Source organism: Ochlerotatus camptorhynchus, unplaced genomic scaffold (genome assembly GCF_037179485.1).
Source record: "Ochlerotatus camptorhynchus isolate MF236.1 unplaced genomic scaffold, CSIRO-AGI_Acam_v1.1 ptg000352l, whole genome shotgun sequence".
NCBI lineage: Eukaryota > Metazoa > Arthropoda > Insecta > Diptera > Culicidae > Ochlerotatus > Ochlerotatus camptorhynchus.
The window spans coordinates 272,285-298,930 of record NW_027040840.1 but is presented as its reverse complement, the minus strand read 5'-3'; the positions used below and the strand labels follow the sequence as shown (position 1 = coordinate 298,930).

The window sequence follows — 26,646 nt, the reverse complement described above, 5'->3', positions numbered from 1 at the left end:
CACTGAGGCAACACAAAAAAGGGGCCACCTTTTAGTCAGTTATTTTGCATGAAGTTCCACATATGTTATGTGAGATAATTTAACATATTGGCATGAGCCAAAAAACTGGACGTGCACTAACTCTCAACATCTTTGCCCAACTTTATTTTATATAATAGTCGGATTTGGTACTTATTTACCGACTCCAACTTCGACTGCTTTTGCCCAAAAAATGTGTCCAACTCCGACTCTGACTCCAACTCCACAGATTGCTACAGAGTGTATCTTACATAAACCCAAGTAAACAAAGTGATTTCACGCTGAAATGTCCACTTGGCGTTCCTTAGACCAAAGTATCAACAAAAATGTTCCTCCGCCGTTGGTTAAGAAGACATCTTAGCTCGTTTCCTTCCACTTTTTGGCAATCTTCCAAACGAACGCCAGCCATCGTTCCTCATTGCCCGTCGTCCAAGCTGCCATATATCTTCTAGCTATCACCATCCGGGAAACAGCGTGGCTGTCGAAGGAATTTATCGAATAAATATTTGAGGAGATGTTTTTGTTTGCCGCGTTAATTTGCATGAAATTTCCATCGACATTAGTCCGTTGACGGGTTCTATACCTACACTTCAACAACGGCCTTGTCGTTCCATCTTCCTCCGAAAGCCTCTGTAGCGGGAGGGGTGGAAGACGCCCGACCGAGCGCCGAAAACAAGGGGGTAATAAATGGTGCACGACTAGAGGAACTAAGACTTTGGGCCGTCCACGCTCACGTCCGTTCGTCGTCCGTTGTTTGGGTATAAATTATTGGTCTCGTCTCGATTACAGACATGCGGTTTTCTTTCAACGGAGGGTTCTGTCCCGTTCGTCTCTTCGGAGCTCCGATGTGTGCTGGCTGGTATACGATTGTGGTTTGGACACATTCGATCGAATTTCGTAGTAGGAATTCTTTTTATGTTAGGTTGAAAGAACGTGGTGGCACGCGACCTAGTTAGTGTGACTAGAATCCTATTATTCCCGTGGGGGGTGCTCTGTTTAGGTGCTTCCTGTGTTTCACTCTTTGTAAAGTAAGCAATTATCTTTAATAGAACAATTTGCGGCAAAAAAAAAACGAGAAAGATGTGTTGATACAGTTCCTACGTGTAGTCAGCAAATGAAGGAAAATTCCAAATGAATTGATGTGGTGCGTGACATCGATTGAAGAAAACTGAACACAGGGGTGGGGAGACGAAATTGAGGATCTTGCAGGTTTGATTCTATTGATCGACTGTAGAGTTTATTCACAACTGTTCTCTTAGTGACCTTAATATTTGCTTTAGCCAATTCTAGGAATTACATTAAAAGTTTCAATCTTCAAGAAAAGTGATAATGAAAAAGCAGATTGAAACGTAATGAATTCCCAAGTATCAAAATAAGTTTTATGAGGGTTTTAAAGCATGCTACTATTCAAAATCATGGTCTACAGAATGCTAATAAAACTCAAATTGGTACTTGGGTAATGTAGCAGTATTTAGTGTCTCCGAAAACAATCAATCAGAATCCGACAAATCAAGATCAAATAAACGGTGATCATAACCAGTCCCAACACAAATATATTTTGCAGAGAATCAGTGATTAAAATCATCTAAAAATAACTTTAATAAATTATATAAAAAATGTGCACTGAAATTAAATCGATTTGTGGTCTTCAGCAAATTAGTTCTGCATAGTTTTCCCAATCTTTTTGTTCAAGTATGGGCAATACTAACATGGAATATCCGTTACTTTCAGAACGTCGGTGGTATAAACTATGATGTCGATTTTCGTGTAGCTACTTCGGATCTTTGCTTCGACATCATTGTTGACCATTTGAATACAATCTAAGCAAAACTAAAAAATACCAACATTGATATTAAAAAAAACTTTTAATTGTTCACCACTTCCCAAGCAACACAGAAAACATCGTCAATTTTTTACTTTTTTATTCAAGTTGCCCAGAAATCTTTTGAATGGTACATGAAATACATCTTGACACAAAAGTGTTTCAAATTTGTTGCTTATTTTACTTTAGGTTTCAATAATGAAACATAACAGTTTCAATGTACTGCTTGGATAACCTCTCAAAGCATGCATAAAATGGGAGGAGCAAACATGTTGCAATCAAATTGGTATGAAGTCATATGCTACGTGGTATTGTATGAAACACTTCAGCAACCAATCTAACTTGTGTTGCTTTTGTTTTTATTAGAGTTTAATAAAACATTATGTTTCTTGTGATTGTAGCGCAACATAGTGTGAACCTTATGTTTTTTTGCATCTAGTGAGCAACTTTTTCGAGACGTAACTAAAAAGTTGACGAACCAAGATGTGTCGAAGAATCTATTTGCAATCTGCTTTTTCACAATCGTTTCATTATGTTGCAGTAAGATTTCACGTGTCTTCTTGTTAAGTACGTTACAATAAGGTTGCAGATGTCTCTTTGTTGTTTAAATCGTAAAATTACTTTCAGAAAACCTATTGATTATTATGTAAGAAGTCTTTTTCATGTTTTCAATGCAAATTTCAATAAGAAGAGATTATACTACCAAACAAAGCAGATCTACATGTCTGAAGATCAGTGTTCACTCGGCTGTCGACAAAAGCAGACCACTCTCGATGTGTGCTACGCGATCGTCTGTTTTCTCGGCAGCAACCATTGTGTGGTCCTCCTCATTGTTCTTCATCAGCAGTTCTTTCGGTCGATGCGTCGTCGACTTTGGAAAGCAACCGTTTCGTGATGAGTGTGTGAGTGCTGACCACGTTTTGCGTCCATTGCTGCAATGGACGCGCTCTGACCCTCGTTGGCGTACAACAATTTGCCATACAATGAAACTACTGGAAGCGGCTCCAATTCTGATGGAGGAGGCTTTTTGGATAGCGGAAGATAAAGTGTTTATTGTGTTGTACCTTTTGACTATATTTTTAAGATGTATTGTATAGTGACCAAGAATGCTCGGCTCTGTAAAGTTAATTCGGTTGAGCCTTACCAAATAAATTAATAAACAAAAAAAAAAAAATACATGTCTAAAGATTTCTGAAGTTTCTTTGAGTTTGAAAATGGATGATTCTGATCGAGAACTATGGCGGAAAATAAAACGAAACGGTCACTTTGCAAGCCAAAAACGAATAATGATAAAAACTAGTGTTGAGAAGAGTGAATTTGCAGAAGGCTATACAAATAATAATCCAAGCTGTACACCGAAAACTGCAGCAGAGTTGGTAAGCCCTTTAATTGAGGAGGAAGTGGGTAACAGCTGTGAAAGTGAAGATGAAACTGACAACACATCTGACCAAAAATGAACTGTGCACTGAGCTCAGAGATTGGGCAATAACGCACCAAGTAAAACATGCCGCAATTAACTCGCTACTTGTCATTCTAAAATGCTTTATTCCCAACAATGTTCTGCCAAAGGATGCTAGAACATTGGTACAGACCCTCGATCAACAATAATTTGCTCGAATGAAAATGGCGGAGGAAATTATTGGCACTACGGTTTGAAAAGATCGGTTACGGAAGGTTTATCTACAGTTACCAATATACCATCCGAAGTCTCACTAAATGTGAATATTGATGGGCTACCAGCTTTTAAAAGCTCATGTCAATCATTGTGGCCAATATTGATAAGTATACATGAGCCATACATTATTTTCCATTTTAGGTGTAAATGGTCATAATGGATACAAGGATCGCAGTAGGCCGCGCTTGAAAGCTGACGTGTTTTTCTTTTGCTGCGTATTTTTCGTAAGTGAATTAAACACTTTTTTTCTTTAAATTTGTTAATTTGTGTGCTGAAATTTAGTTGCAAGTGTTGATACAGTTATCATTTAGTGATGTATTGTGTTTTGCCTGTATTTGCCTTGAGTGGCTCGGTTGAACTTGAATCTAACCTCCAAACTATACAACGCAGATTCAGTTCCATTGTTCGGTGTCGGCAGCCCCGTTCTCCGAGTTCGGATGCTGCACTTTTGGCGTGTAGTTCTATTGAGAGATCGGTCCGGTTGGTGAATTAGCCCGGGAACGTGTTGATTATGTGGCCGTCGTGATTTTTGGTGGTGATTCCCTGCGCTTCGGTCAGAGAGCGTATAGGGCGTCGTTGTGCCAAAGTATATGCGACAGATGGCGGTAGGGTTTACAATGATAAATGTTCAATGTGTTGTGTCTGCACCCCAAAATGGTGAGGACCACAGGGGAAAGAGCGTCCAACATAGCTCTGGCCTTCACAAGCTCCTACCTCACGCTTCCACGTGTCGGATGATGACAGCCAGTAAACGGCGCCGGTGGTGTAGTGGTAAGCGTGATTACCTCTCACCCCAGCAGGCCTGGGTTCAATCCCAGTCGGCGCCGCCGGGATGTTCTGAGGCATAACATCTCTGATCACGCCTTCCTTCGGATGGGAAGTAAAGCCGTTGGTCCCCGGTTCATGAGTTGATGGGTCGATAGGTAGGGTCCAGGTGTGGGAGCTGCCTTCCTGGCACGTCGGTAGCATTGGTGCACAGCACGGAAAACAAGATCGACGGAAAAAACAAACCAAAGGATGACAGCCAGTATATTCCCATATATGTGCTGGTAGCGGGGTGTGGGCAATGTCATCACGATTAACCCATATCGTGGTGATAGCAAGGCTGAGGAGGTGCGAATCGTCGAGCGTCTGTCCACCAGGAGGTGCGGCTCAAACAGTGTCTGTCTGGCATCCTGCGGCTGAAACAAGAAATTTTGAATCGTGTCAACTAAACCTAAGATGGCAGCCCCATCAACACGATGTAGGTATCGCGACCCTGGTACGGTAGCATACTGAATTATAAAAATACTCAGAAAAATTAAGTAAGAAGATGAAAAAACGAACGGAAATTTCGGCAACAGACCCAATGGCAACGAAATAAGGACAATGAGTGGAAACTTGGTTCTTGGAATGTCAGAACGTTAAATGAACCTGGACGAGTAGGCCTTCTGGCCCGTGAACTGCAAAAGATGAATGTGAGTGTGGCTGCTATTCAAGAAGTACGGTGGCTTAGATCTCGAGAACGTGAATTCAGGGCGGTAAATCCTATCGCCAACACATCGTTCAAATACCATATCTACTACAGCGGTGGCGATAGAGCAGAACACGGAGTTGGTTTCGTAGTGATTGGGAAACAGATGAAGTGGGTTATGTGTTGGAAGCCGGTTAGCGAGCGCATCTGCGTTTTGAGGATTCGTGGCAAATTCTTCAATTACAGCCTGATCAACATCTACGCACCGACTAAAGATAAATCCGATGACGTGAAGGACGCGTTTTATGAAAGCCTGGATAAAACCTTTGATGAGTGCCCTAAACACGACGAGAAGATTGTCATCGGAGATGCAAATGCGCAGGTCGAAAGAGAGGAATTCTTTCGCAGAGAGCCTTCACTCTGCAACGAACGATAATGGCCTGAAGTTGATAAACTTCGCTGCTGCTCGTGATATGGCCATCAGTAGCACCCACTTTGCACGCAAGGATATCCGAAAGCACACCTGGAGACACCCTAATGGCGAAACTTGCTCCCAGATCGACCACGTGTTGGTGGATGGTCGTCATTTCTCGGATGTCGTAGATGTCAGGACCTTCAGGGGTCCTAATATCGACTCGGATCACTACCTCGTTGTTGCGAAAATTCGAGCGCGTCTATCGACCGTTACGAGTTCAAGAAACCGAAGATCGATGCGTTTCAACATCCAGCGTTTGACAGTAGATGGTGTTGCTGCAGAGTACCACCAGAAGCTGAATAAGCGGATAGCGGAAATCAACGTGAACGAGAATCTCAACAATCTGTGGGAAGCTGTCTACGGAGCGGTGAGCACAACAACACGAGAGATGATAGATACAGCTCAGAGGCGCCCCCGGAACGGGTGGTTTGACGAGGAGTGCCAGCGAGTGACAGAGGAGAAGAACGTCGCCAGAAGCCGGATGTTGGTTTTTTTTTTTTTGGTTTGTTTTTTTCCGTCGATCTTGTTTTCCGTGCTGAGCACCAATGCTACCGACGTGCCAGGAAGGCAGCTCCCACACCTGGACCCTACCTATCGACCCATCAACTCATGAACCGGGGACCAACGGCTTTACTTCCCATCCGAAGGAAGGCGTGATCAGAGATGTTATGCCTCAGAACATCCCGGCGGCGCCGACTGGGATTGAACCCAGGCCTGTTGGGGTGAGAGGTAATCACGCTTACCACTACACCACCGGCGCCGTTCAGCCGGATGTTGGTGTCTGGTACCCGTCAGAACAGAGAGCGGTACAAGGTCGGCCGAGAAACGAACCCATCGCAGGAAAAAAAAGGCAGTACGAGGAACGCGTTATTGCTGAGGCGCAAGAAAGTATGGAGCAGAATGATATGCGAAGGTTTTACGCAACTGTCAATGGCGTGAGGAGTAAGACAGCGCCGTCTCCCACCATGTGCTATGACCGTGAAGGTAATCTGCTGACAGATAAAACGATGGTGGCTGCCAGGTGAAAGGAGTACTTCGAGACGTTGCTGAACGGAGAGAACGAGAGAGCATCTACAAACAGAACACACATCGACGACGATGGTCAAGCTGTGGACCCACCAACGCTAGAAGAGTTGAAAAACAGGAAGGCTGCGGGGAATGACGGGCTCCAGGCCGAACTTCTCAAACACGGAAGTGAGCAGCTGCACCAGATGATCCACCGTATACTGCTCAAGATATGGGAGGAGGAAGAATTGCCTGCTAGTTGGTTGAATGGTCTCGTTTGTCCCCTCTACAAAAAGGGACACAGACTGGAGTGCGCCAATTACAGAGGAATCACGCTTCTGAATTCGGCGTACAAAATATTATCACGTGTTCTGTTCAACAGATTGAGACCGCTTGAGGAATCCTTCGTCGGCGAATACCAGTTTTACCGGTTTTAGTGAGGGTCGATCAACGACGGATCAAATGTTTACCCTGCGTCAAACTCTTGAGAAGTTCCGGGAATACAACTTTCAGACTCATCATCTGTTCATAGATTTCAAAGCAGCGTACGATTCAGTGAAGAAAAACGAGCTATGACAGATAATGCAAGAAAACGGTTTTCCGACGAAACTAATTAGACTGATTCGTGCCACGCTGGATGGTTCGAAATCATGTGTACGGGTTGCAGACAAGATTTTGGCCTCGTTCGTGACCTTAGATGGGTTGAAGCAGGGAGATGCTCTTTCGAACTTGCTATTCAACATCGCCCTCGAAGGAGCGATTAGGAGAGCTGGCGTGCAGAGGAACGGTACCATCATCACAAAGTCGCACATGCTCTTTGGTTTTGCGGGCGACATCGTCATCATCAGAATCGACCGTAGAGCAGTGGAAGAGGCGTTCGCGCCTTTTAAGAGGGAGACAGCAAGGATTGGTCTCACGATAAATTCTACCAAAACGAAGTACATGGTCGCCGGTAAAAAGCGTGGGAGCAATAGTGGTGTTGGTAGTGAAGTGGTGCTAGATGGCGAAAAATGTGAAGTTGTGGACGAATTTGTTTATCTTGGTACTTTAGTGACGTGCGATAATGATGTTACCCGCGAGGTGAAAAGGCGTATTGCAGCCGCGAACAGGGCTTTCTACGGGTTGCGTAACCAGCTGAAGTCCCGCAGCTTGCGTACGAAAACGAAATTCGCGCTGTACAAGACGTTGATTCTGCCGGTAGCCCTTTATGGCCACGAATCGTGGGCATTGGAAGAGGCCGATCGGAGAGATTTCGGTGTCTTCGAGCGTAAAGGCGACTGGAAGCGATTGGCTCAGGACCGAGACCAATGGAGACGGTTACTTCGTTCGGCGCAGATTTGAATTCAACGAGTCGTCGCCCATCAGGTACTCAGGTAGGTGTTGTGAATCCTTGTCTATGATATAACATCGAGGTAACGTTAGGATAAAATCAAAACATAACGCATCACTTTCAGAAATATTTCACTTCGCAACCGATGAACCATTCTGACGGCCATATGAGTACCCTAGTAACCATATAGTCGCATTATAGCTTGAATATTCTTACTTTGCTTGACTATGGTTAGTTGGGGAATCTGATGAAACTGTCACTTCTTGAAACTGATCCCTTTTCGCACACGGAGCGCTCGGTGAAACAGCGACTTTGGACGTGAGCCTCGTCCCAGATCACCATGGCAATTCAATTCAATTCAATGAAACCGACCAAAAAAGGCGGAACCATATTAGAACCAACCAAGGACGATCTACGGAAGGAAATTTCCGGTGAAGCACGGAATGAAATACAAAGCGTTAGAGAAAAAGTCCAAGGGATTCCAAAAGAAGCAATCAACGACGGCGGAAGAGCAGAATATGGTGAGAGCTTTCCAATTATTATAAAAAATGTATCAAAATCAAACTAAAAACATGCCAGGTTTGAAAAATATATTTTCGAACCTGGAAGCGTGCATGTAATACCAATATCCATTTGATAACGGTGATGCATACATGCGGGGCTTATTGTAAGTGAAAGTAACCTCTGAATGGGCGTGACTCTCCAGACATTCTGAAATGGGTTGCTGGAACTGCAATAGAGCTATAACCTTCTAACTCCCGGACTAAAGCTGTCTACAATGACCATAAATGCGACATTGTAGAGAGAGTTCTTCCATAATAACACTGCCGGCCAGTGGGGGCTAGATAGAATACACACAATTGGTCATAATGGATACAACTCATGCTTAAAGTGCGTGACCGAAGGCGAATACTCGAGTACGGCCAAAATAATCATATTTCCACAAATCAATGCTCCCCTCAGAACCGACGAAGGATTTCACTCTCGTCAAATTGAAGATCATCATAAATATGACAGTATACTGGAGTCCATCCATGGATTAGACAAGATTCAAGATTTTCCAATTGTAGATGGCTTACACTTCTAGATAGAGCTGGAATTAGGGCGTAACAGCTTTTGTAAATAATGATTTCTTTTGATGATTTCTAGAAAGTTAAGGCTTGCCAACGTAAATCAACAACACCATCGGGTAGGAGAAGACTTCCCCTACCCGACGATTATGTTGGTTTGCGTGGACGTTTCTTGAGTTCCTAGAAATCATCGATAGAAGTCATTGTTTACAAAGGCTGTTACGCCCTAATTCCAGCTCTATCTAGACTTAATTGATCTTGGGATCACCAAGCGATTGCTAAATGGCTGGAAAATGGCACATTGAACAACCTTAACGCCAAGTGGTCAGCAAAAAAGATTAAAAATGTGTCACAGTTTTTACAAACTTCTAAACTTCCCCGTGAAATGCGACGACCAGTTCGGGGTCTGGAACATTTATCTCGTTGGAAAGGTACTGAGATCACTTTCTAAATTTCTTTTGTGCAGTTCAAATTTGCTCGAGACACGATCAATCACCAGAAAATTAAACTGTCGCTAAGGTCCTAATCGATGATTTCTTAAATAATGTAAAAATATTGTACGGAACACAGCTTTTTAGCAGTCCGATCCTGCATCACTATAATCATCACGGTCGGCCATATCGGAAGAAATATCAGTCAGTCGTCACTTTTTGCTCCAGGGGTCGATCGCATATCAGCAGAGATGCTCAAAGCTGACCCCATGCTATCCACACAAATGTTTCATCAACTATTCTGTAATATCTGGGACACCGTGACTTTTCCGGCCGACTGGATGCAGGGCATCTTAGTGAAGGTCCCAAAGAAGGGGGATCTGACTGTGTGCGACAATTGGCGAGGCATCATGTTACTGTGTATTGTTCTCAAAGTTCTGTGCAAAGTTATCCTGAATCGGATACATGAGAAGATCGATGTGACTCTCCGACGGCAGCAGGCAGGATTCCGTGAAAGAATATCTTGTGTGGACCATATTGTCACGCTCCGCATCATCCTGGAGCAGGTCAAAGAATTCCAAGAGTCCCTTTATTTGGTATTCATTGACTACGAAAAAGCTTTCGACCGTCTCAATCACGAGAATCTGTGGGGCGCCCTGAGACGCAAGGGAGTCCCGGATAAAATCGTCAACCTCATCGAAGCGCAGTATGAGGCTTTCACGTGCAGAGTTCTGCATAACGGAGCCTTGTCCGACCCTATCCGGGTAGTCGCTGGTATGAGACAAGGATGTATACTATCACCGCTACTTTTCTCATCGTAATCGACGAGATCATGGTAGGTACAATTGACCGTGTAGCGAACCGTGGGCTGCTTTGGCACCCTATCACCATGGAGCATCTCAACGACTTCGATTTGGCTGATGATGTTGCTCTACTAGCACAACAAATGACCTAGCCGAACGCTCCTCTGCGGCGGGTCTCACCATCAATGTCAACAAGACCAAATCGTTGGATATCAACACGGGCAACCCTTCCAACTTTACGGTAGCGGGGCAAGCAGTGGAGAAAGTCGAAAGTTTCCAATATCTTGGCAGCCAAATAGCGTCCGACGGTGGGACCAAGAGCGACATAGGTGCACGAATCAAGAAGGCTAGGGCTGCCTTTGCGAGTTTACAAAACGTATGGAGATCTAACCAGATAAGTCAACGCACCAAAATCCAAGTTTTCAACTCGAATGTGTAATCTGTGTTGTTATACGCCAGCGAGACGTGTTGTGTATCAGCGGAGAACACTCAAAAGCTGCAGGTCTTCATCAACCGATGCCTGCGGTATATAATTCGTGCCTGGTGGCCTCACAACTGGATCTCGAATGCCGAGCTCCATCGTCGATGTCATCAGAAGCCGATAGCAACAGAAATTCGAGAGTGAAAGTGGAGGTGGGTCGGCCACACACTTCGACGGGGCGGAGACGAAATCTGCAAGCAAGCGCTGGATTGGAATCCGGCATGATATCGCAGCAGAGGCTCATGGCGGCGGAGCCTCAATAAGGAAATTAAGCAAGTCGATAGGAATCTGACCTTGGCCCAGGTCAAGGCAAAAGCGAGCAGCCACCCAGGCTGGAAGTCTTTCACGTTGGCCCTTTGCACCGCTGGTGGTGCACAGGACCCTTAAGTAAGTAAGTAAGTCGCTTTTTGCGGGTATGTGATACTCGCCGCTGTCCACCCTGATTGATATGGCGTTTCATTTCGGTTCTTATGTCGGAGGAAATCACTGAATGCTTTCTCGGTGTCTTCGTTTGTATATTCAAAGTCAGCGGCGCGTAGTACACTTCCGATTAGGTTAATCAATCGTGGAAACGTCCGTTTGAAATTCCGGTTTTGTTCCACAGGAGGTTCACCATTCTTGGACCGTGTGTTATCTAACCACGCAAGGGCATCAAAAACCGATATGTCGATCATTTTCCTGATCAGATTGTGGAAGAATGAATGTCCTTCGCGTTTCCCATTAAGATTGTACATAACTTCGAAATACTGGTACAGTTTTTCGGAAAAATATTGGATTTCCAGCTTAAATTCAATGGACATCAGATCTTGCACCGTTTTAATTGGAAATCTTCAGTACTTCGCTGTTGTTTTGGCTGCTTCTCTTCGTGGTTCTTCGATTCTTGCTGCTTCATTTTGAACTACTTTCCAATGTCAGCCATGAAGAAAAGAATTTTGTTTAGGTTCTTTTCAATTCTATCCAATCTTTCAGCCATTTCATCCGATGGCCTTTCATTATCGTAAACGACAGGATAGCTCTCGATGTTTCCGTTCAGATAATTATCATTTGATTCTTCTGCAATGGTCGGAAAGTTTTTGGCTTTCGTAGCACTGCCAGGGGCTGGATTCACCTGCTGAACGTAGCCAAGATTCTCTTGCTGACCGTTGGTATTGAGGTATTAAATTTCTTCGTCGAATTCGCTAAGCAGCCGATATGTGCCATTCTGTAGCTGGATGTACTGCTTTCCATCCCCAGACTGAACAATCAATGGTCGAATCATCATCTGTAAAAATATAAAAATCATGATCATCGTTTGCTTCCTGAAATGCAAATCAGTAAAATAGATAAATACAGGACTCCCCCGAATAGATCGGTGGGTGGTGCCACATATGGTGACAACTATACGATTGTCCCTAATGAATCAAGTAGGCGGAAGTTCTCTCTGTTACAACTGTAATGAGACCTCCCGCCAAAATCCCTTAAAAAAATATGCTCAACTTCCGTACCTCGTCAGTTGTTCGTCACTTTCGTTGCGACTTTCCAGGGTGTATCAACTCGTTTTGCCGGTACTTAGATTATGTTTCACTTATTTATTTATTTTCATAGATTTCATGATATTAAATCCGAGATTAAATCAGCTTCGTGCATTGAAACTGTCGAGAAAGTATTTGTACGCACTGCTGTGAAAATGAAAACAAACAGATAAAAACGTCATTTAGAAACACTTCCACAATGAGATACAAAGAGAGGTGGCGCAGATCATGAATTATTGTTGTTAATGCTGTTCCTTTTGGTGAATTTTATCTTAAATTTGACAAAATGGATTCTTGGTCGGTCATAAATAATAAAAAGTTTATATGGAAATTTTCCAGCTTTGGTTTAAAAAAACGTATACGCAATTCGTTACGTCACCATTTCTTTGTATCGTACAGTGCTTTCACTCCCTCAACAAAACCGATTGCTTCACCTCGGTAATCCAGTTCATTGCACATGTACCGGCAGATGTGCTTTATGGATTAAGTCCTACACGCTCGTTCGAGGGTACTCATTTTTATATCTTCATTTGAAACGTCAACGAATGAGTGGTTTAGATTTATAAATTTGAGTAACATCAACTCAACAAAAAATGAATAAGTATGGATCTCAATTATGAGTTTTCAGCTTGTTAGTTGACTCAAAACAAAAATCGAAATGGCGTTTGTGAAAAAGTTATAAACACGAAGTTCATCTTTCCGGTATCTAAAACAAAAATTTACAATTTTGAAAGAAATATGGAGCAGATTGCAGCCACGGTTGATGTGATCTAACACCTGATTATACAGGAATTTTATTCAAATGCCTCTTATGAATTCTCATAAATTCGCTCAGGTTCAGGATGGTAAGTACACATCCTCGCTGTATTTGAAAAATTTCAGAATACATCCGGGCATTACTGAGTTTTAATGACAAGATGCCAGTTCGTGGAAACCACCGAACAGTAAAATTGAATCCGACGATGGACGAGGAACGAGCGATTCATCTTTTGGTCTATTGTGTAGCTGTAAGAAACATTCAGATATTCATTGCATTTGTGAAATTCAATGAACATTTCCTTTACGGCATTTCAGCCTTCAGAAAATGCATTGATGGATCACATGTCCTCACTCAACAGTGTTCCCCACCCGCATATCGTATGCATTGCCAATCCTATGAGTGCTGGAAAGCTTTACTTGGTGATTAGCAACCAAGTTAACGTGGAAGCGAAATCGTCCATTTACGGCATGGATTTTTTGTTTAAAAAATTTCCGGTCTTCGGAATTAAAGTTCCCACTGGACTTATTAGGTTGATCGATTTTCTGGCCATCGTTCTCTACAAGACACTGAATCACAGCACACGAATGACGGTCAACTCGCCGCCTCATTCAAAGAAGCAGCACATGCTGAAGATCGAGAATCAGTTGATTTTTTGTTTATGAGCATGGAATGAAATAAAGTCACTTGATTCTTTTTAATTTAACAGAATGTTTTTCGTTTTTACTTCACAATCACAACAAGAAAAAAGAAATTATTTTTACATATATACTTATTTTTCACCCATCTTACTACATTTTTGATCTAATGAAAATGAGTATAAATTACTCGAACATAAATATACGCCTGTTTCACTCAAAATTGAGTTCTGACTAAGTTACGCAAATTGGGGCAGATCCAGTTTTAATGAAAATGAGTGGTTTTTCACTCAATTTAGAGTATTCTTGAACGAGCGTGTGGTCTAGTATTCACTCAAAAGATTTTCAAATCTAAATAGATTAAAAGTTACGCTAAATCGCAACTCTCCTGACCGACGCATAGCTTGGTATAAAGTGAGCGAATACGAACTTAGTATAAAAATGGTTTATGCATTAAAATGTATAAATTGTGAGTATACAAATAATTTATAAAAGAGATTTATTTACTTTATCGGGTTTTCGGGATTTATTCGGGATTGTTTGGTTCCAAAAATTAATTATTGCAACAAATTTATGAACCACATATATTTATTGTAAAATTATTTGCCGCAGACAGAGTTTGGTGGCGAATCTATCCGGACAATAGTCCTTCTCTTTGTAGTTGGGTGAGTCCTGGTACTGCATCCTGTTGATGGGATCGGTATTTGATCATCCGAAATGCCTCATTTGGATTCAATGATGTCACTATTTGCTTTTGGATCATCTAGCACTATCTTCAGCGGCTTATTCCTAGTGATAACCGCGTACAGCTGTCCGAACAGCTGTTGCGCCTCGTCTTTTGTGTCCATAATCGTGTCGGTAGGTTTTTTGGTTTTCGCTGGCGCTGATTTCATCTGTTTTTCGCATTTTTTTTAATTGTATCAAATCAAACAAATATTAGTTTTTTCGTGTGGATAAGTGTAAATTAAGATCTATCACGTCTCAAGAAGTTTTTTTTTAGTGATATTGTAATTAACGTGAACAATCTGGAACAAGAATTTGTTTCGAATAGCTGTGTGTCGCGTCGGTCGGTTTTTCATTTCGCTTGTTTTTGGTGCTTTGCCTCCCTCCCAAGAAGAGTTTCACTGGGTATTTTTTTTCTTGGTGCTGGCGTTCTGCCTTCCGGAAGATGCACGCGAATGAGGTGTCAAGCAAAAATTCGGTGCAAATGGAAAACTTCAAATGTGATTCAAAATTTCGTGTTGGGTTGTAAAAACCAAGCGGAAGATTTTTTCGATTACCGCGAGTGAACAAACCGGTCCTTTTTCGGAGGCAGAATTTGGTGAGATCCATCTGATTTATAATCAATCATAAATGCATATTTCCATATATTACTAAATACGCGCCAGATTTCGAAACATCACATTTCGAAATCTGGAAGTGTGTTTGCAGTACCATTATTCATATGATAACGGTAGTGTTTACACGCGGGGCTTATTGTATGTGAAAGTAACCTCGGAATGGACGTGAATTACCAGGCATTCTGAAATGGGTTGCTGGATCTGCAGTAGAGCTATCGCTTTCTAACTCCCGGACTAAACTTGCTTTAAATTATTACATCAAGGATTGTTGTAAGCAAATTTCTTCCATAATACCACTGCCGGCCAGTGGGGGTTAGATTGAATACACATACACACACACATACACATCACATGAACTTAAGTTTACTTTAATTGATTATAATTCAAATTGAAAAGACATAGAGATTTTAGGCCTACGGGAGAAGAGGTAGTACAATTATTTTCACTCCCGCGAGTTTTCCTCTCAATCAATAGAAGAAAAAAAAAGATAAAACACAACATATTTCCTTCCTTTTAATTAGCTACGGGTGTGACAACGATGGCGAGTTCACTATGTTATATTTTCATTTTATTTCAGCAACCTTATCTTTCAGCAGATGATCCGGACAGCAATTTCAACATTAATAAAAAAAAACTACATATGCCAGCAACACTGACTGGGTGTATCCTATGGCTTACCTTCCCTACTAACATAATTCCTAAATTCCCGAGACATTTATGAGGGGTCGTAGAGTTCTCTGCATCTCTCTTAAGTAAATGTTGGACTAACATACCTTTCCTATCCCTACCAGTTGTAAGGACGTGGCCAGGACAATCCTTAACTGTTGGAGCGGGATATGTCTTTATCTGGGAGATAGTAATTACTTCCTACTTACTATCTGTCCAGTAATAGATATCCGTCTTGCTCTTAATAGTTTTGAATTCGTACCACCTACGATATTGTGCAACTTGTTCGATGCTAATGCTAAAATAATCGTGTCGGTAGGTTTTTCCATCTCCACCAAGCACATTCGACGGTTTTCGGTACAGACAGTCGCTCGTGGTAGCAATAGCAAGGAATCTCGATACCCATCAAAGCTGCAGCCTGCATAAAAATTCAGTTTATTTGATGATATAATGACAAAATTGAAAATCCCCGTCCCATACATTCTCACCTGCAGCACCGTGGTTAAAGGGTCAACCATTACCGGCACGTTATCACCAAATACCTCAATCTTATACGGGGCCTTTCGTCGGGGACGTCGTCGACGCACGGATGGCGGTTAGAGTTGTTGAACAGGTCAACGACGCACTAAGCATCTTGACTAGCAGTTGCTAGCAGTTAATCGCGTTCAATTTGGTTCTGCTAAAATAAAACAAAATTATCCATTTTATCGACCGAACCGGAGAAAACTTTCCGCAATAGCCTACCGCCGACTGAAATAAACGTATTGCAAATTATTACAAATTGCATACATACCTAAACTCTAATCCGTTTCGTATCAATGACGAAACGCCATCAGTGTGCACCTTCCGTTCGGAAGGGGATTGATGTTAATGGACACATCCGTCCGATGGAACTTGGACGAGAGGGCTCCGACTGCCAATCTCTTCAGTTTTTGCAAATTTTTATTCTCCACCACTTAAAATCCACAGATTTGCTGTCAAACGCTCAATCAGTGGTATACACTGAACAAATTCCTCATCGGTAATCGAACTTAGAACGCTTTGGAACACGGCGCGAAGGATGCGTAACCGGTCTTCAAACAACGAGAGCGAGGAGTACTCGGATCGGTGGATTCTCAAGTTCGCGCGAAAAGTATGTCCTGATTCCGTGCCGACACAGATGATTCCTCGCGAAACGACGAATTCGGTAGACGAGATCAGCCAGCCTTTTTCAATGCTGGAGCTCTCACTCGCGTTCCTTTCGTGTGGCAATTCGGCTCCGGGGGCTGATAGAATCAAGTTCAACTTGTTGAAGAACCTCCCAGACGTCGCTAAGAGGCGCATGTTGAACTTGTTTGGTCAGTTCCTGGAGCTTAATATTGTTCCGGATGATTGGAGGCGGGTGAGAGTTATAGCCATTAAAAAGCCTGGAAAACCCGCGTCAGATCACAACTCGTATCGTCCCATTGCGATGCTATCGTGTATTCGAAAATTGTTGGAGAAAATGATCCTTTTTCGCCTGGACAAATGGGTTGAGTTGAACCACCTACTCTCAGATACTCAATTTGGTTTCCGTAGGGGCAAGGGAACGAACGACTGTCTCGCGTTGCTTTCCACTGAAATTCAGTTGGCTTTTGCTAATAAAGAGCAAATGGCTTCTGTCTTCTTGGATATTAAGGGGGCTTTTGATTCAGTATCGGTTGAAGTCCTTTCAGACAAACTCCACGCTTGTGGCCTTTCTCCATTAATTAATAACTTTTTGTACAATTTGCTGTCAGAGAAACATATGAGCTTTTCTCATGGAAACTCTACAGCTTCTCGATTTAGTTACATGGGTCTCCCCCAGGGCTCATGTTTAAGCCCCCTTTTGTACAATTTCTATGTCAGAGAAATTGACAATTGACAAGTGACAACTGCACGTTGAAACAACTTGCAGATGATGGCGTAGTGTCTATGACAGGGCCCAAAGGGGTCAACCTGCAAAGACCCTTACAAGATACCTTAGACAATTTGTCTACTTGGGCTATCCAGCTAGGTATTGAATTCTCCACGGAGAAAACTGAAATGGTCGTTTTTTCTAGGAAGCATAGCCCAGCACAACCGAAGCTTCAACTTTTGGGTAAGCCGATCACTCATTCCATGTCTTTCAAATATCTTGGGGTCTGGTTCAATTCCAAATGCACCTGGAGATCCCACATTGAGTATCTGAGACGAAAATGCCAACAAAGGATCAATTTTCTCCGAACAATTACCGGAACGTGGTGGGGAGCTCATCCGCAAGATCTTCTAACGTTGTACCGGACAACGATTTTATCGGTTTTAGAGTACGGTAGTTTTTGCTTCCAATCGGCGGCTAAAACTCACATCATCAAACTGAAACGTATCCAGTATCGTTGTCTTCGTATCGCGTTAGGATGCATGCACTCGACTCATACGATGAGTCTCGAAGTGTTGGCGGGCATGTTGCCACTATCGGATCGGTTTTCGGAATTGTCCCTCAGGCTCCTCACCCGTTGTGAAGTTATGAACCCACTGGTAATCGAAAACTTTGAAAAGCTTCTTGAGCTGAACCCTCAAACTCGTTTTATGTCATTGTACTACGTGTACATAACTCAGGATGTCAGCCCTTCACAGCATAATCCCCATCGTGTATGCTTCTCCGACTTCGGCAATTCAGTTAGTTTTAATTTATCTATGACGCGGGAGATTCGTGGAATCCCAGAACATCATCGTTCCATGATTGTTCCGTCAATTTATGCTGCGAAGTTTGGCCAAGTTGATTCCGCAAGATCGTTCTTCACAACGAATTTCATAGCGTCTCCCGAATGCTTCATGCTCCTTGTTCCGTATATGTTGCTGAACTGGCGGCAATACATTATACGCTAGAAACGATCGCCTCACTTGCACAAGATCATTATTTTATTTTTACGGATAGTCTCAGTTCTGTCGAGGCTATTCGCTCCATGAGGCCGGTAAAGCACTCCTCGTATTTTCTCATGAAAATACGAGAGCTTCTGAGTGCTTTATCTTTAAGATCTTTTGTCATCACCTTTGCATGGGTCCCATCTCATTGCTCGATTCCGGGCAATGATAAGGCGGACTCACTTGCTAAGGTGGGCGCTATGCAAGGCGATATTTACGATCGACAAATCGCCTACAATGAATTTTTCTTCATTTATCGTCAACAGGCGCTCGCCAGCTGGCAAAATAAATGGAGTGAAGGGAGTCCTTGGTTCAAGGGGTTGGATGTGGGTCGAGACTTCATTCGTCTGATGTCTCGCCTCATGTCCAATCACTATTCGTAAAACGCTCACTTGTTTCGTGTTGGGCTGGGAGACAGCAATCTCTGTGAATGTGGACAAGGTTACCAAGCATCGTGGAGTCAGATCTGAGCTGTGCGATGCCCTTCGGGCTCGAGGTAGACAACCTAATGTTCCAGTTCGGGATATTTTGGCTAGACGTGATCTGGAGTTTATGAAACTCATATATGTTTACTTTAAGAATACTAACCTTAGATTGTAAGTTTGATTAACCTTGTGTTTAGTTTGTGTATTGTGCGTGTAGTTTTTTTTTTAATGTTTGTTTTCAAGATGAATAGAAATAATTTCATGTTTAAGGATTAATTAAATATTTGTATAATAAATCATATTTCAAACCTCCTTCTCCCTTTCCCCATCCAAAAAATTGTAAATCTCCACTAACCTCGAGACGACCGCGAGTAATCGGTTCAATTCCCTTAACTCTAGATTTAAGACATTAATCATGTATAATGCAAATGATAACTCGGCTCTGTAAAGTTTATTCGATTGAACCTGTACAAATAAATTAATATAAAAAAAAAATCGAACTTAGTATAATTTTGTGAAAAATAATAATCGAATCGTGTCGGTTGCCAACATTCGCGACTACGAAGCAAAATTTGGCAGCTTGTGTGCGTGAAGTAAAGCAAAACAAAAAGGTTGAAAAAGTGGAGGATTTTAAACGAACCGTTTCGAACGATTTTTCAATTAATTTCTATGATGGTAAGTACAAACTGAATCATTTAACTTCCGTGATGCTAATTTTGCATAATGTTACATAATTATTGTTGTGCAAAATACCATTTTCGCCATATCAAAACAAACCGTTGTTGCCAGTAAAAATGTATAAGCTTTTTTAAAACTGATAAATATGAACTAAAACTTACTTTATCGAATAAAATTACTGTCGGCTATTGTAAATCAACATGTTTATTAGAAGTGGTGAAAAGCATTCTGATCGCAAATTAGTTTTACTACCTAATTTATGCATTTTTCTGTGTCATTTCTTTCACTCTCAGGAGCAATCAGTGGGTGTAAATGAAACCTGCAATGTGCTTGTGGATCTGACGGATGTTTTCAACTGCGCTGCCGGAGGAAGCCGTTTAGTCGTTGAAGGCGAAAGGGTGTTTAAAGCTTGACATTTGCTGATTGTGGGGGTTGAAGAGATGTACAGTGATGGTTTCCGAGTTTTTTCTACCTGCCTCCAATCATCATCACCCAGCTCAGAACCGCATACAATCAAAATCCGGACAAAGAAAACATTCCTCGAATGGTCGTTCTTATGCTCCTGCAAAGCTGGTAAAGGAAAGTGTAAACACGTCATGGCTGTTTTGTATCATTTGCTGAAGTAAGTAGTTCGCATGTAATTGATGATAGTCAACTAATTATTCCAATTGCTTTGTTTGTAGGAACCCCATTCTGCCTGTACTGACTGTGACTGATTTAAAACAGAGGTGGGGTGAAATTGCTGTAAAAACTGCTTCGGATATGTACAAGGCAACACGCCTAGAGGATCTTTGTTTCTGCGAAAAGTGGTTAGGCGATACTACTCTTGTGGATAGCAGTATACTAAACGATTCTGTAGTTGAAGAAACTCCAATCATAAAGCGAGGTATAGCATATCAGATTATAACTACTGATGAGACCGAAAACTCGGATATTTTTAAACATTTCACTGAAGGTGAGTATTGAGGATCAGTGTGACTGTTCAAACTTCCCCCTATTTTTTATTATTATTAAACCTTCCTTTTATATTATTTTTCTCTTTTTCTAGTTTTCCCAGAGAGCTCTATGGGCTTTGAAGTTTTTGGTAGGCCATCTATTTCTGCAATGGAGAACAATGCAACAGATACTAATGCGGGTAATGTGAACGAGCTCTTAAATCTCGAATTAATCCAACAAGAGACTTTCCTCGGATTCGCTATGTTCCCTAGTATCATGTGATGAAGACTTTGATTCAGCGGTATTGAAAACTCTTCTTCTTCTTCTTCATTCCTTTATTTAACGTCTGTCTCTGTTCCGCAATCTAGTGCCAATCACCGACGGACATCGATTGCCATCCATTGACGGCAATCGAATGTGCAGGAAAGCAGCTTCCACACCTGCGTAGGATATCGCACCCATTCAACACACATGGGCCGGGACCAACGGCTTTACTTCCCTTCCGAAGGAAGACGTGACCAGAGATTTTTATGCCTCAGAAAAATCCCACCGACCTCGGCTGGGATTGAACCCAGACCCATTGGGGTGTTAGAAAGCAGTCACGCTTACCACTACACCACCGGCGCCGGCGGTATTGAAAACTCACCTACGCAAACTGTTCGAGATGGATAATGAACTCCACTACAGGGACTTTATGGGGCCTCTGGAAGCAGATTTACACGTATTTTATGAGCTCAAAATTTGCGTGTCTTCTCGTGAGAGCGTCAGTATATGTCTTCAAACTCTTCAGCAGAACACGGAGGAGTGGATAGAAGAACGAGCTTTAAGGATCACAGCCTCTAATGCGTACCAACTATTTACATACTTTGAAACTGAATCTTTTAAAGCAAAAGACTGGAGAAGGAAAGTTACTAAGCTTATTATTCCTGGTGAATTAACCACTCCGGCAATTGACCACGGACGTATATGTGAAGCCAAAGCTTTGAATGCTTATATGTACACGACAGGAAAGACCGTCATTCGTTGTGGACTGGTTATACCAGTCCTCATGTGCCATGTGCCATGGATTGGATGTTCCCCAGACGGAGTGATTGTCGATGAACGTAGAGTAGTTGAGATTAAATGCCCTCTGGCGGGTAAAACCACCCCCATTTCTGATATATTGAAAAGTTTACCTTATTTAACTATAAATTCTTTCTTATTTCGTAAAAAACATAAGTATTTCTGTCAGGTGCAGTTTAATATGTTTATTCTTAAGTGTACAACGGCTGACCTGGCAATTTATTCGGAAATTTGATAATAAGTGTTACATAATTACAATTGATTTTGATCAAGAGTATGTAACCAACCTGTTGAACAGTTTGAAGCAGGTTTATTTCAATGTGTATTTGAAGTATTTGTATACATTAAAAAATTAAGAGTAAAATAAAAACAACAATCGTAATCAATTAAAATCTCTTATTCGATAATATATGATTGGAAAAACTAACTATTGCGCAGGCTACAATCATGAGTTCATCCAGGACTGGCAAGAATCGAGTGTCTACCTTGGAGTTAAAAAACGAAAAAATCCTTATTCGTTGTATAGCACGTTCGACATGCACTCTAGCTGCTGCTATAGACATATTTAGGGTTGCATCTTTCTTACTCAACTGTTTCTGGGGAGCATTTAAAGGGTGTCCACGATGAAATTGCCACACACAAAATTGATTCGCAAAATTCGAGTTTTCATCCGATTGCCATCAAATTATCAGGGATTGAGAAATAACTATTAAACTTCATTTTACCATTTTACTCTTTTTTTATTTACAGTCCATACGCAAATGCCCGCACCTTGGCCTTAACCCCGGCCATAAGATTCTGCACAACCTGTGAATCAACCGTTTTTTGCATGTAAACCCATACTTTCTTCAGTTCCTCGACTGTCTTCACTACCTTAGGTCGTTTAAGAAGGTGCTGCTTCATAATCGCCCAGTACTTCTCGATGGGGCGGAGCTCCGGAGTGTTGGGAGGATTGAACATTTTCGGCACGAAATTGACCTTATTGTCCGCATACCACTTCAGCACGTCCTTGGAGTAGTGGCATGAGGCCAAATCCGGCCAGAAGATTGTTGGGACGTTGTGGGCCTTCAGGAGAGGAAGCAGCCGCTTCTGGAGGCACTCTTTTATGTACACCTGTCCGTTCATCGTGTCCTGGGTCACGAAAGGTGCACTCCGCTTCCCGCACGTGCAGATGGCTTGCCAAACCAGGAATTTCTTCGCAAATTTGGACATCTTCTGAGTGCGGACATGCTCCGGAACGCTGAACTTATCATTGGCCGTGAAAAACAGGTTGCCGGGGATCTGTTTGAAGTCGGCCTTCACATATGTTTCGTCGTCCATGATGCAGCATTCAACTTTCGTCAGCATGTTGAGGTACAACTTCCTGGCACGGGTTTTGGCGGACTTGTTCTGCTTCTCGTCGCGATTAGGGGCCTTTTGTACCTTGAACGTTCGAAGCCCAGCCTTAGTTTTGGCCTTCTGGACAAAACTTCGGCTTAGGTGCAGCTTCTTAGCCACATTCCTAACGGAGGCGTTCGGATTTCGGTTGAAGGCCCCAACTACGCGGTTGTGATTTTTGGTGTTGTACGGAATACTTTTTCCTTCACTTCTGGGCTTCCGATCGGTGGTCAACCGTTCCTCGAATCGCTTAATCACTCGCGACACCGTGGAATTCGCGATTCCCAACGTTTTAGCGATGGAACGATGCGAGAGATCCTTGTTCTCGTGATGAATGCGCAAGATTTTATCACGCACGAGCTGTTCTTTCGACTCCATTTCCGCGAGTTTTGATCACAGGACTTTAAAACTTGCAGGATGTAAATAATGCACTATGAACTAAATCCTCCCAAATTTTCATTAAATTCTACCCAACGGTTAAAAAGTTAGAGCAATTTCATAGTGTGGCAATTTCATCGTGGACACCCTTTAAGAAGGGTGGTCTTATAAGCTTAATGCCTCTTTGTTTGCATTCGTCCCCAATCATGAATCCCTTGTCAGTCATTACTGCTTGTCCAGGCTTGCAACAGTCTAGAATCTTCTCTTCCACAACAATTTGCTTGTCGGAAGTTTTGCCACCGTATCCAGCACTAACGAATGAAATATTTCCACCAGGTGTTACGCCAACCAAATATTTTGCAGTCTCGCGGGATTTATAGTGTGAATACGTATTGATTCTGCAATGGAGGCATTTTGGTTTCATGATTGGGATCTCTGTGCAGTCCAGCACCACGATAACGTCTTCAAAATCAGGCCTGAAGTAGTTGGGGATATTTTTTGTATTTGCTCCTCAGTCGGCCAATATATGAGAGGTTTCAGAGCAGCGCTTAAGAATGGTAAAATTCTATGGAAGCAAGAAGAAACCGTCTGAGTATGCAGCCGGAATAGCACAGATATGCATCGAAAGGATACATTAGTTTTCAATTTAATAAAAACAATTAATATTTCCTCTTCTAAGGCGACCGAAGAGTGAGGTCTACAACGGTACTGCTTCAATAGAGTAACAGCTTTAACAATGGCTTCAAGCATGACTCTTGATTTTAGTTCTGTCCAGGCCAATAGATCGTCATCGTTTCCAAAAGAGAGCGCAGATGTTCGCTTCACTTTAAGGAAGTCCAGATCGGATGTATCAACTTGCACTTCGCTGTCCACGTATTGCTTTGGCTGATCGTTAGCACTGTCATCAGCAGTAAGGTCCTGGTCAGGATGCTCCATTGTATCTTCAAGGGTACTTTTATTGCGCACTCGTTTAGCAGCACGCTCTGCGCGTTCCTTCTTTAGAATTCTTTTGGCTTCCGTTATAGGAGCTTCGGGTAAGTTTTCGTCAGGAACCGCGCATGGCCTCAAAATCAGTCTATCAGTCGATCGATTTATTGCTATAAATGAAAAATATATTTAGCCTGTTTAAATTAAGGAAAAAGCGATGTAAATAGTGCATACTTACTGGGTGCAGTGATGGAAAAGTTCGCGAAAACTCACTATGACTCGTGAACTTTTCCCTTGGTGAACTTCGTGAAATATCGCGAACTTTTCCAACACTGACTGGGTGGAATAAAGTTTGCCGCTGTGAAATGAAAACTGCATACGCGAGAGGACTTTGCTGGTTCGATCTTCAGTCTCAACCGTTGAATCCATTCCAAGTACCGCTCTTTATCCGTTTTCGCTGGGAACGAATGAAATGATATTCCCGGCCGATATCTGAAGCTGCATCCGGGCACGATGAACACGGTTCGACATGCTGATTTGTTATTATTTTCATCGTCGTGAACCTCGCCGTCAGCATCACAATCTACATCACCTTCCATGTTTTCCGGGCAATTCCACATTTTTTTAATATCTATTTTTCACCAGTTCTAATAGAAAGATTCCAAACGACATTTAAGTATTGCTATGCCATTGATCGTTGCTACGTGTTTTGAGCATTTTTAGAACATTTAACCAATATCTCCATTCAACATTAAATAAAATAAAATTATCTTCGGCAGCGATCACCTTAAGCATGATTTACTCTTTCGTGATAATTTTACACATTTGTATTAAATAAAAACGTTAAACGATGTGAAAAAGCTTCTCAAAGCTCTATTTTATCACTATAACTTCATAAAACAGTGAGATACTGCTAAAATTTTAGGTAACAACTCACTCAAATTGTATTTAAAAATCCCCGGTTTGTTTACTTTTTCTTCACTCACTCTTAAACAGAGCTGGCAGGTGGTTTTATAAAAAATCTGTATCCACTCTATTAAAAAATCTGTATTTTCTGTATTGACGATTTTTTTCTTAATTAATCATGTTTTGTTGTTTTACAAATACAGTGCATACAAAATAACCATAAAAAGTGCTTAACCACCTATTCGGGCTATCGTACTAACCATACGGGATATAATTGCGCCATTTGTGATATCGTCCGTACTTATTTATAAGAGTGATATGAAGCCGTTTGAAAATGTATGGAGATTTTAGTTTCTATTCATTATCTTCCTGATAAGCAGTTTTAAATGCAAAAAAGTGCACGAGTTCATTACTATTTGATATTTTTAATATAGATGAATACAATTAATTACATCATTTGTGTGGTAGTTACACCGAAAAGTCGAGAGATGTCACCCCGCCAGTGCTGGTAAAATCATTTTTGCAGTATGGAGAATATCAGAAAATCCGCAATTTCTTACGAAATACATTTTCAATGCAAGTAAAATGTTTACGAGTACTTGTATTTGTACCATTTTAATGTGCTCGGGCACTTTTCTTGTATTTAACATACATGATTATATTGGAAATATTCAATTAATACTGTAAATCCCCATACAATCTCAAATCGTTTACTACCAGCTCCATATGCATCCGAAAGCGGTTGGTCCTCTGGTTGTGAATGCTGTCAAAAACACCATAACATGATTAATTGTCGATGAAAATTTGATAGGTTCCCGAGCAGAGGGTGAGAACAAAATGAAAACAAGAATTATGTTGTTTTCATTATTCCTGATAACTCAAATTGATTTCATTTTGATGGAGTTGATGGCTAACAGAACAAAAATGAGAGCTAAAAGATATGCGAATAATATCAAAATTATTACATATATTGATATTAGTGAGAACTGCTTGATAACTTATTTTGATATAGATTTTTTTCTCAAGCATTTTATAAAAATCTGTATAAATCTGTATTGTAATTTAAAAATCTGTGATAAATCTGTATTCTGTATCGGGTCTGTATTAAGATTAAAAAATCTGTATAATACAGATAAATCTGTATAAATGGCAGCGCTGCTCTTAAAACATCTGTAGATGACGACACCGTACCTTCGATGACGCGAATTGTCAAAACATAAAATCAAGAGCAAATTTTCATTACGTCGAATGTAACAAAGGTAAACAAAGTCGAGCTATCAGTGTCAATCGATGCTCCTGCTAATACACTATAATACTGTCCGAATATAGGATCAAATCCCATTTTTAAATTTATTTACCAGTCAAATTGCTTTTTGACGTAATCACCTTCCGATCAAAATAGTTTTCGATGTTACTTAAGTCACCCAATTTCAATGGAGATGCCGTTTGACTTAAGTAGCAGTGCTGAGAAACCCGTGAAAAGTGTACGTTCGTCGTTTCGCTTTCTCATTATTAAAGTGAATAAATCGAACTGTTTGTTGCTAAGATGATTTCGGTGGTCCTAAAATGATGAATGGGCTG

General features: G+C 41.6%; 1 pseudogene; it reads right to left on the bottom strand.

Annotated features, from left to right (window-relative positions):
- Positions 1-24,779, bottom strand: part of LOC135709157 (uncharacterized) — a 72,965-nt pseudogene extending 48,186 nt beyond the window's left edge.
- Positions 24,780-26,646: the final 1,867 nt, after the last annotated feature.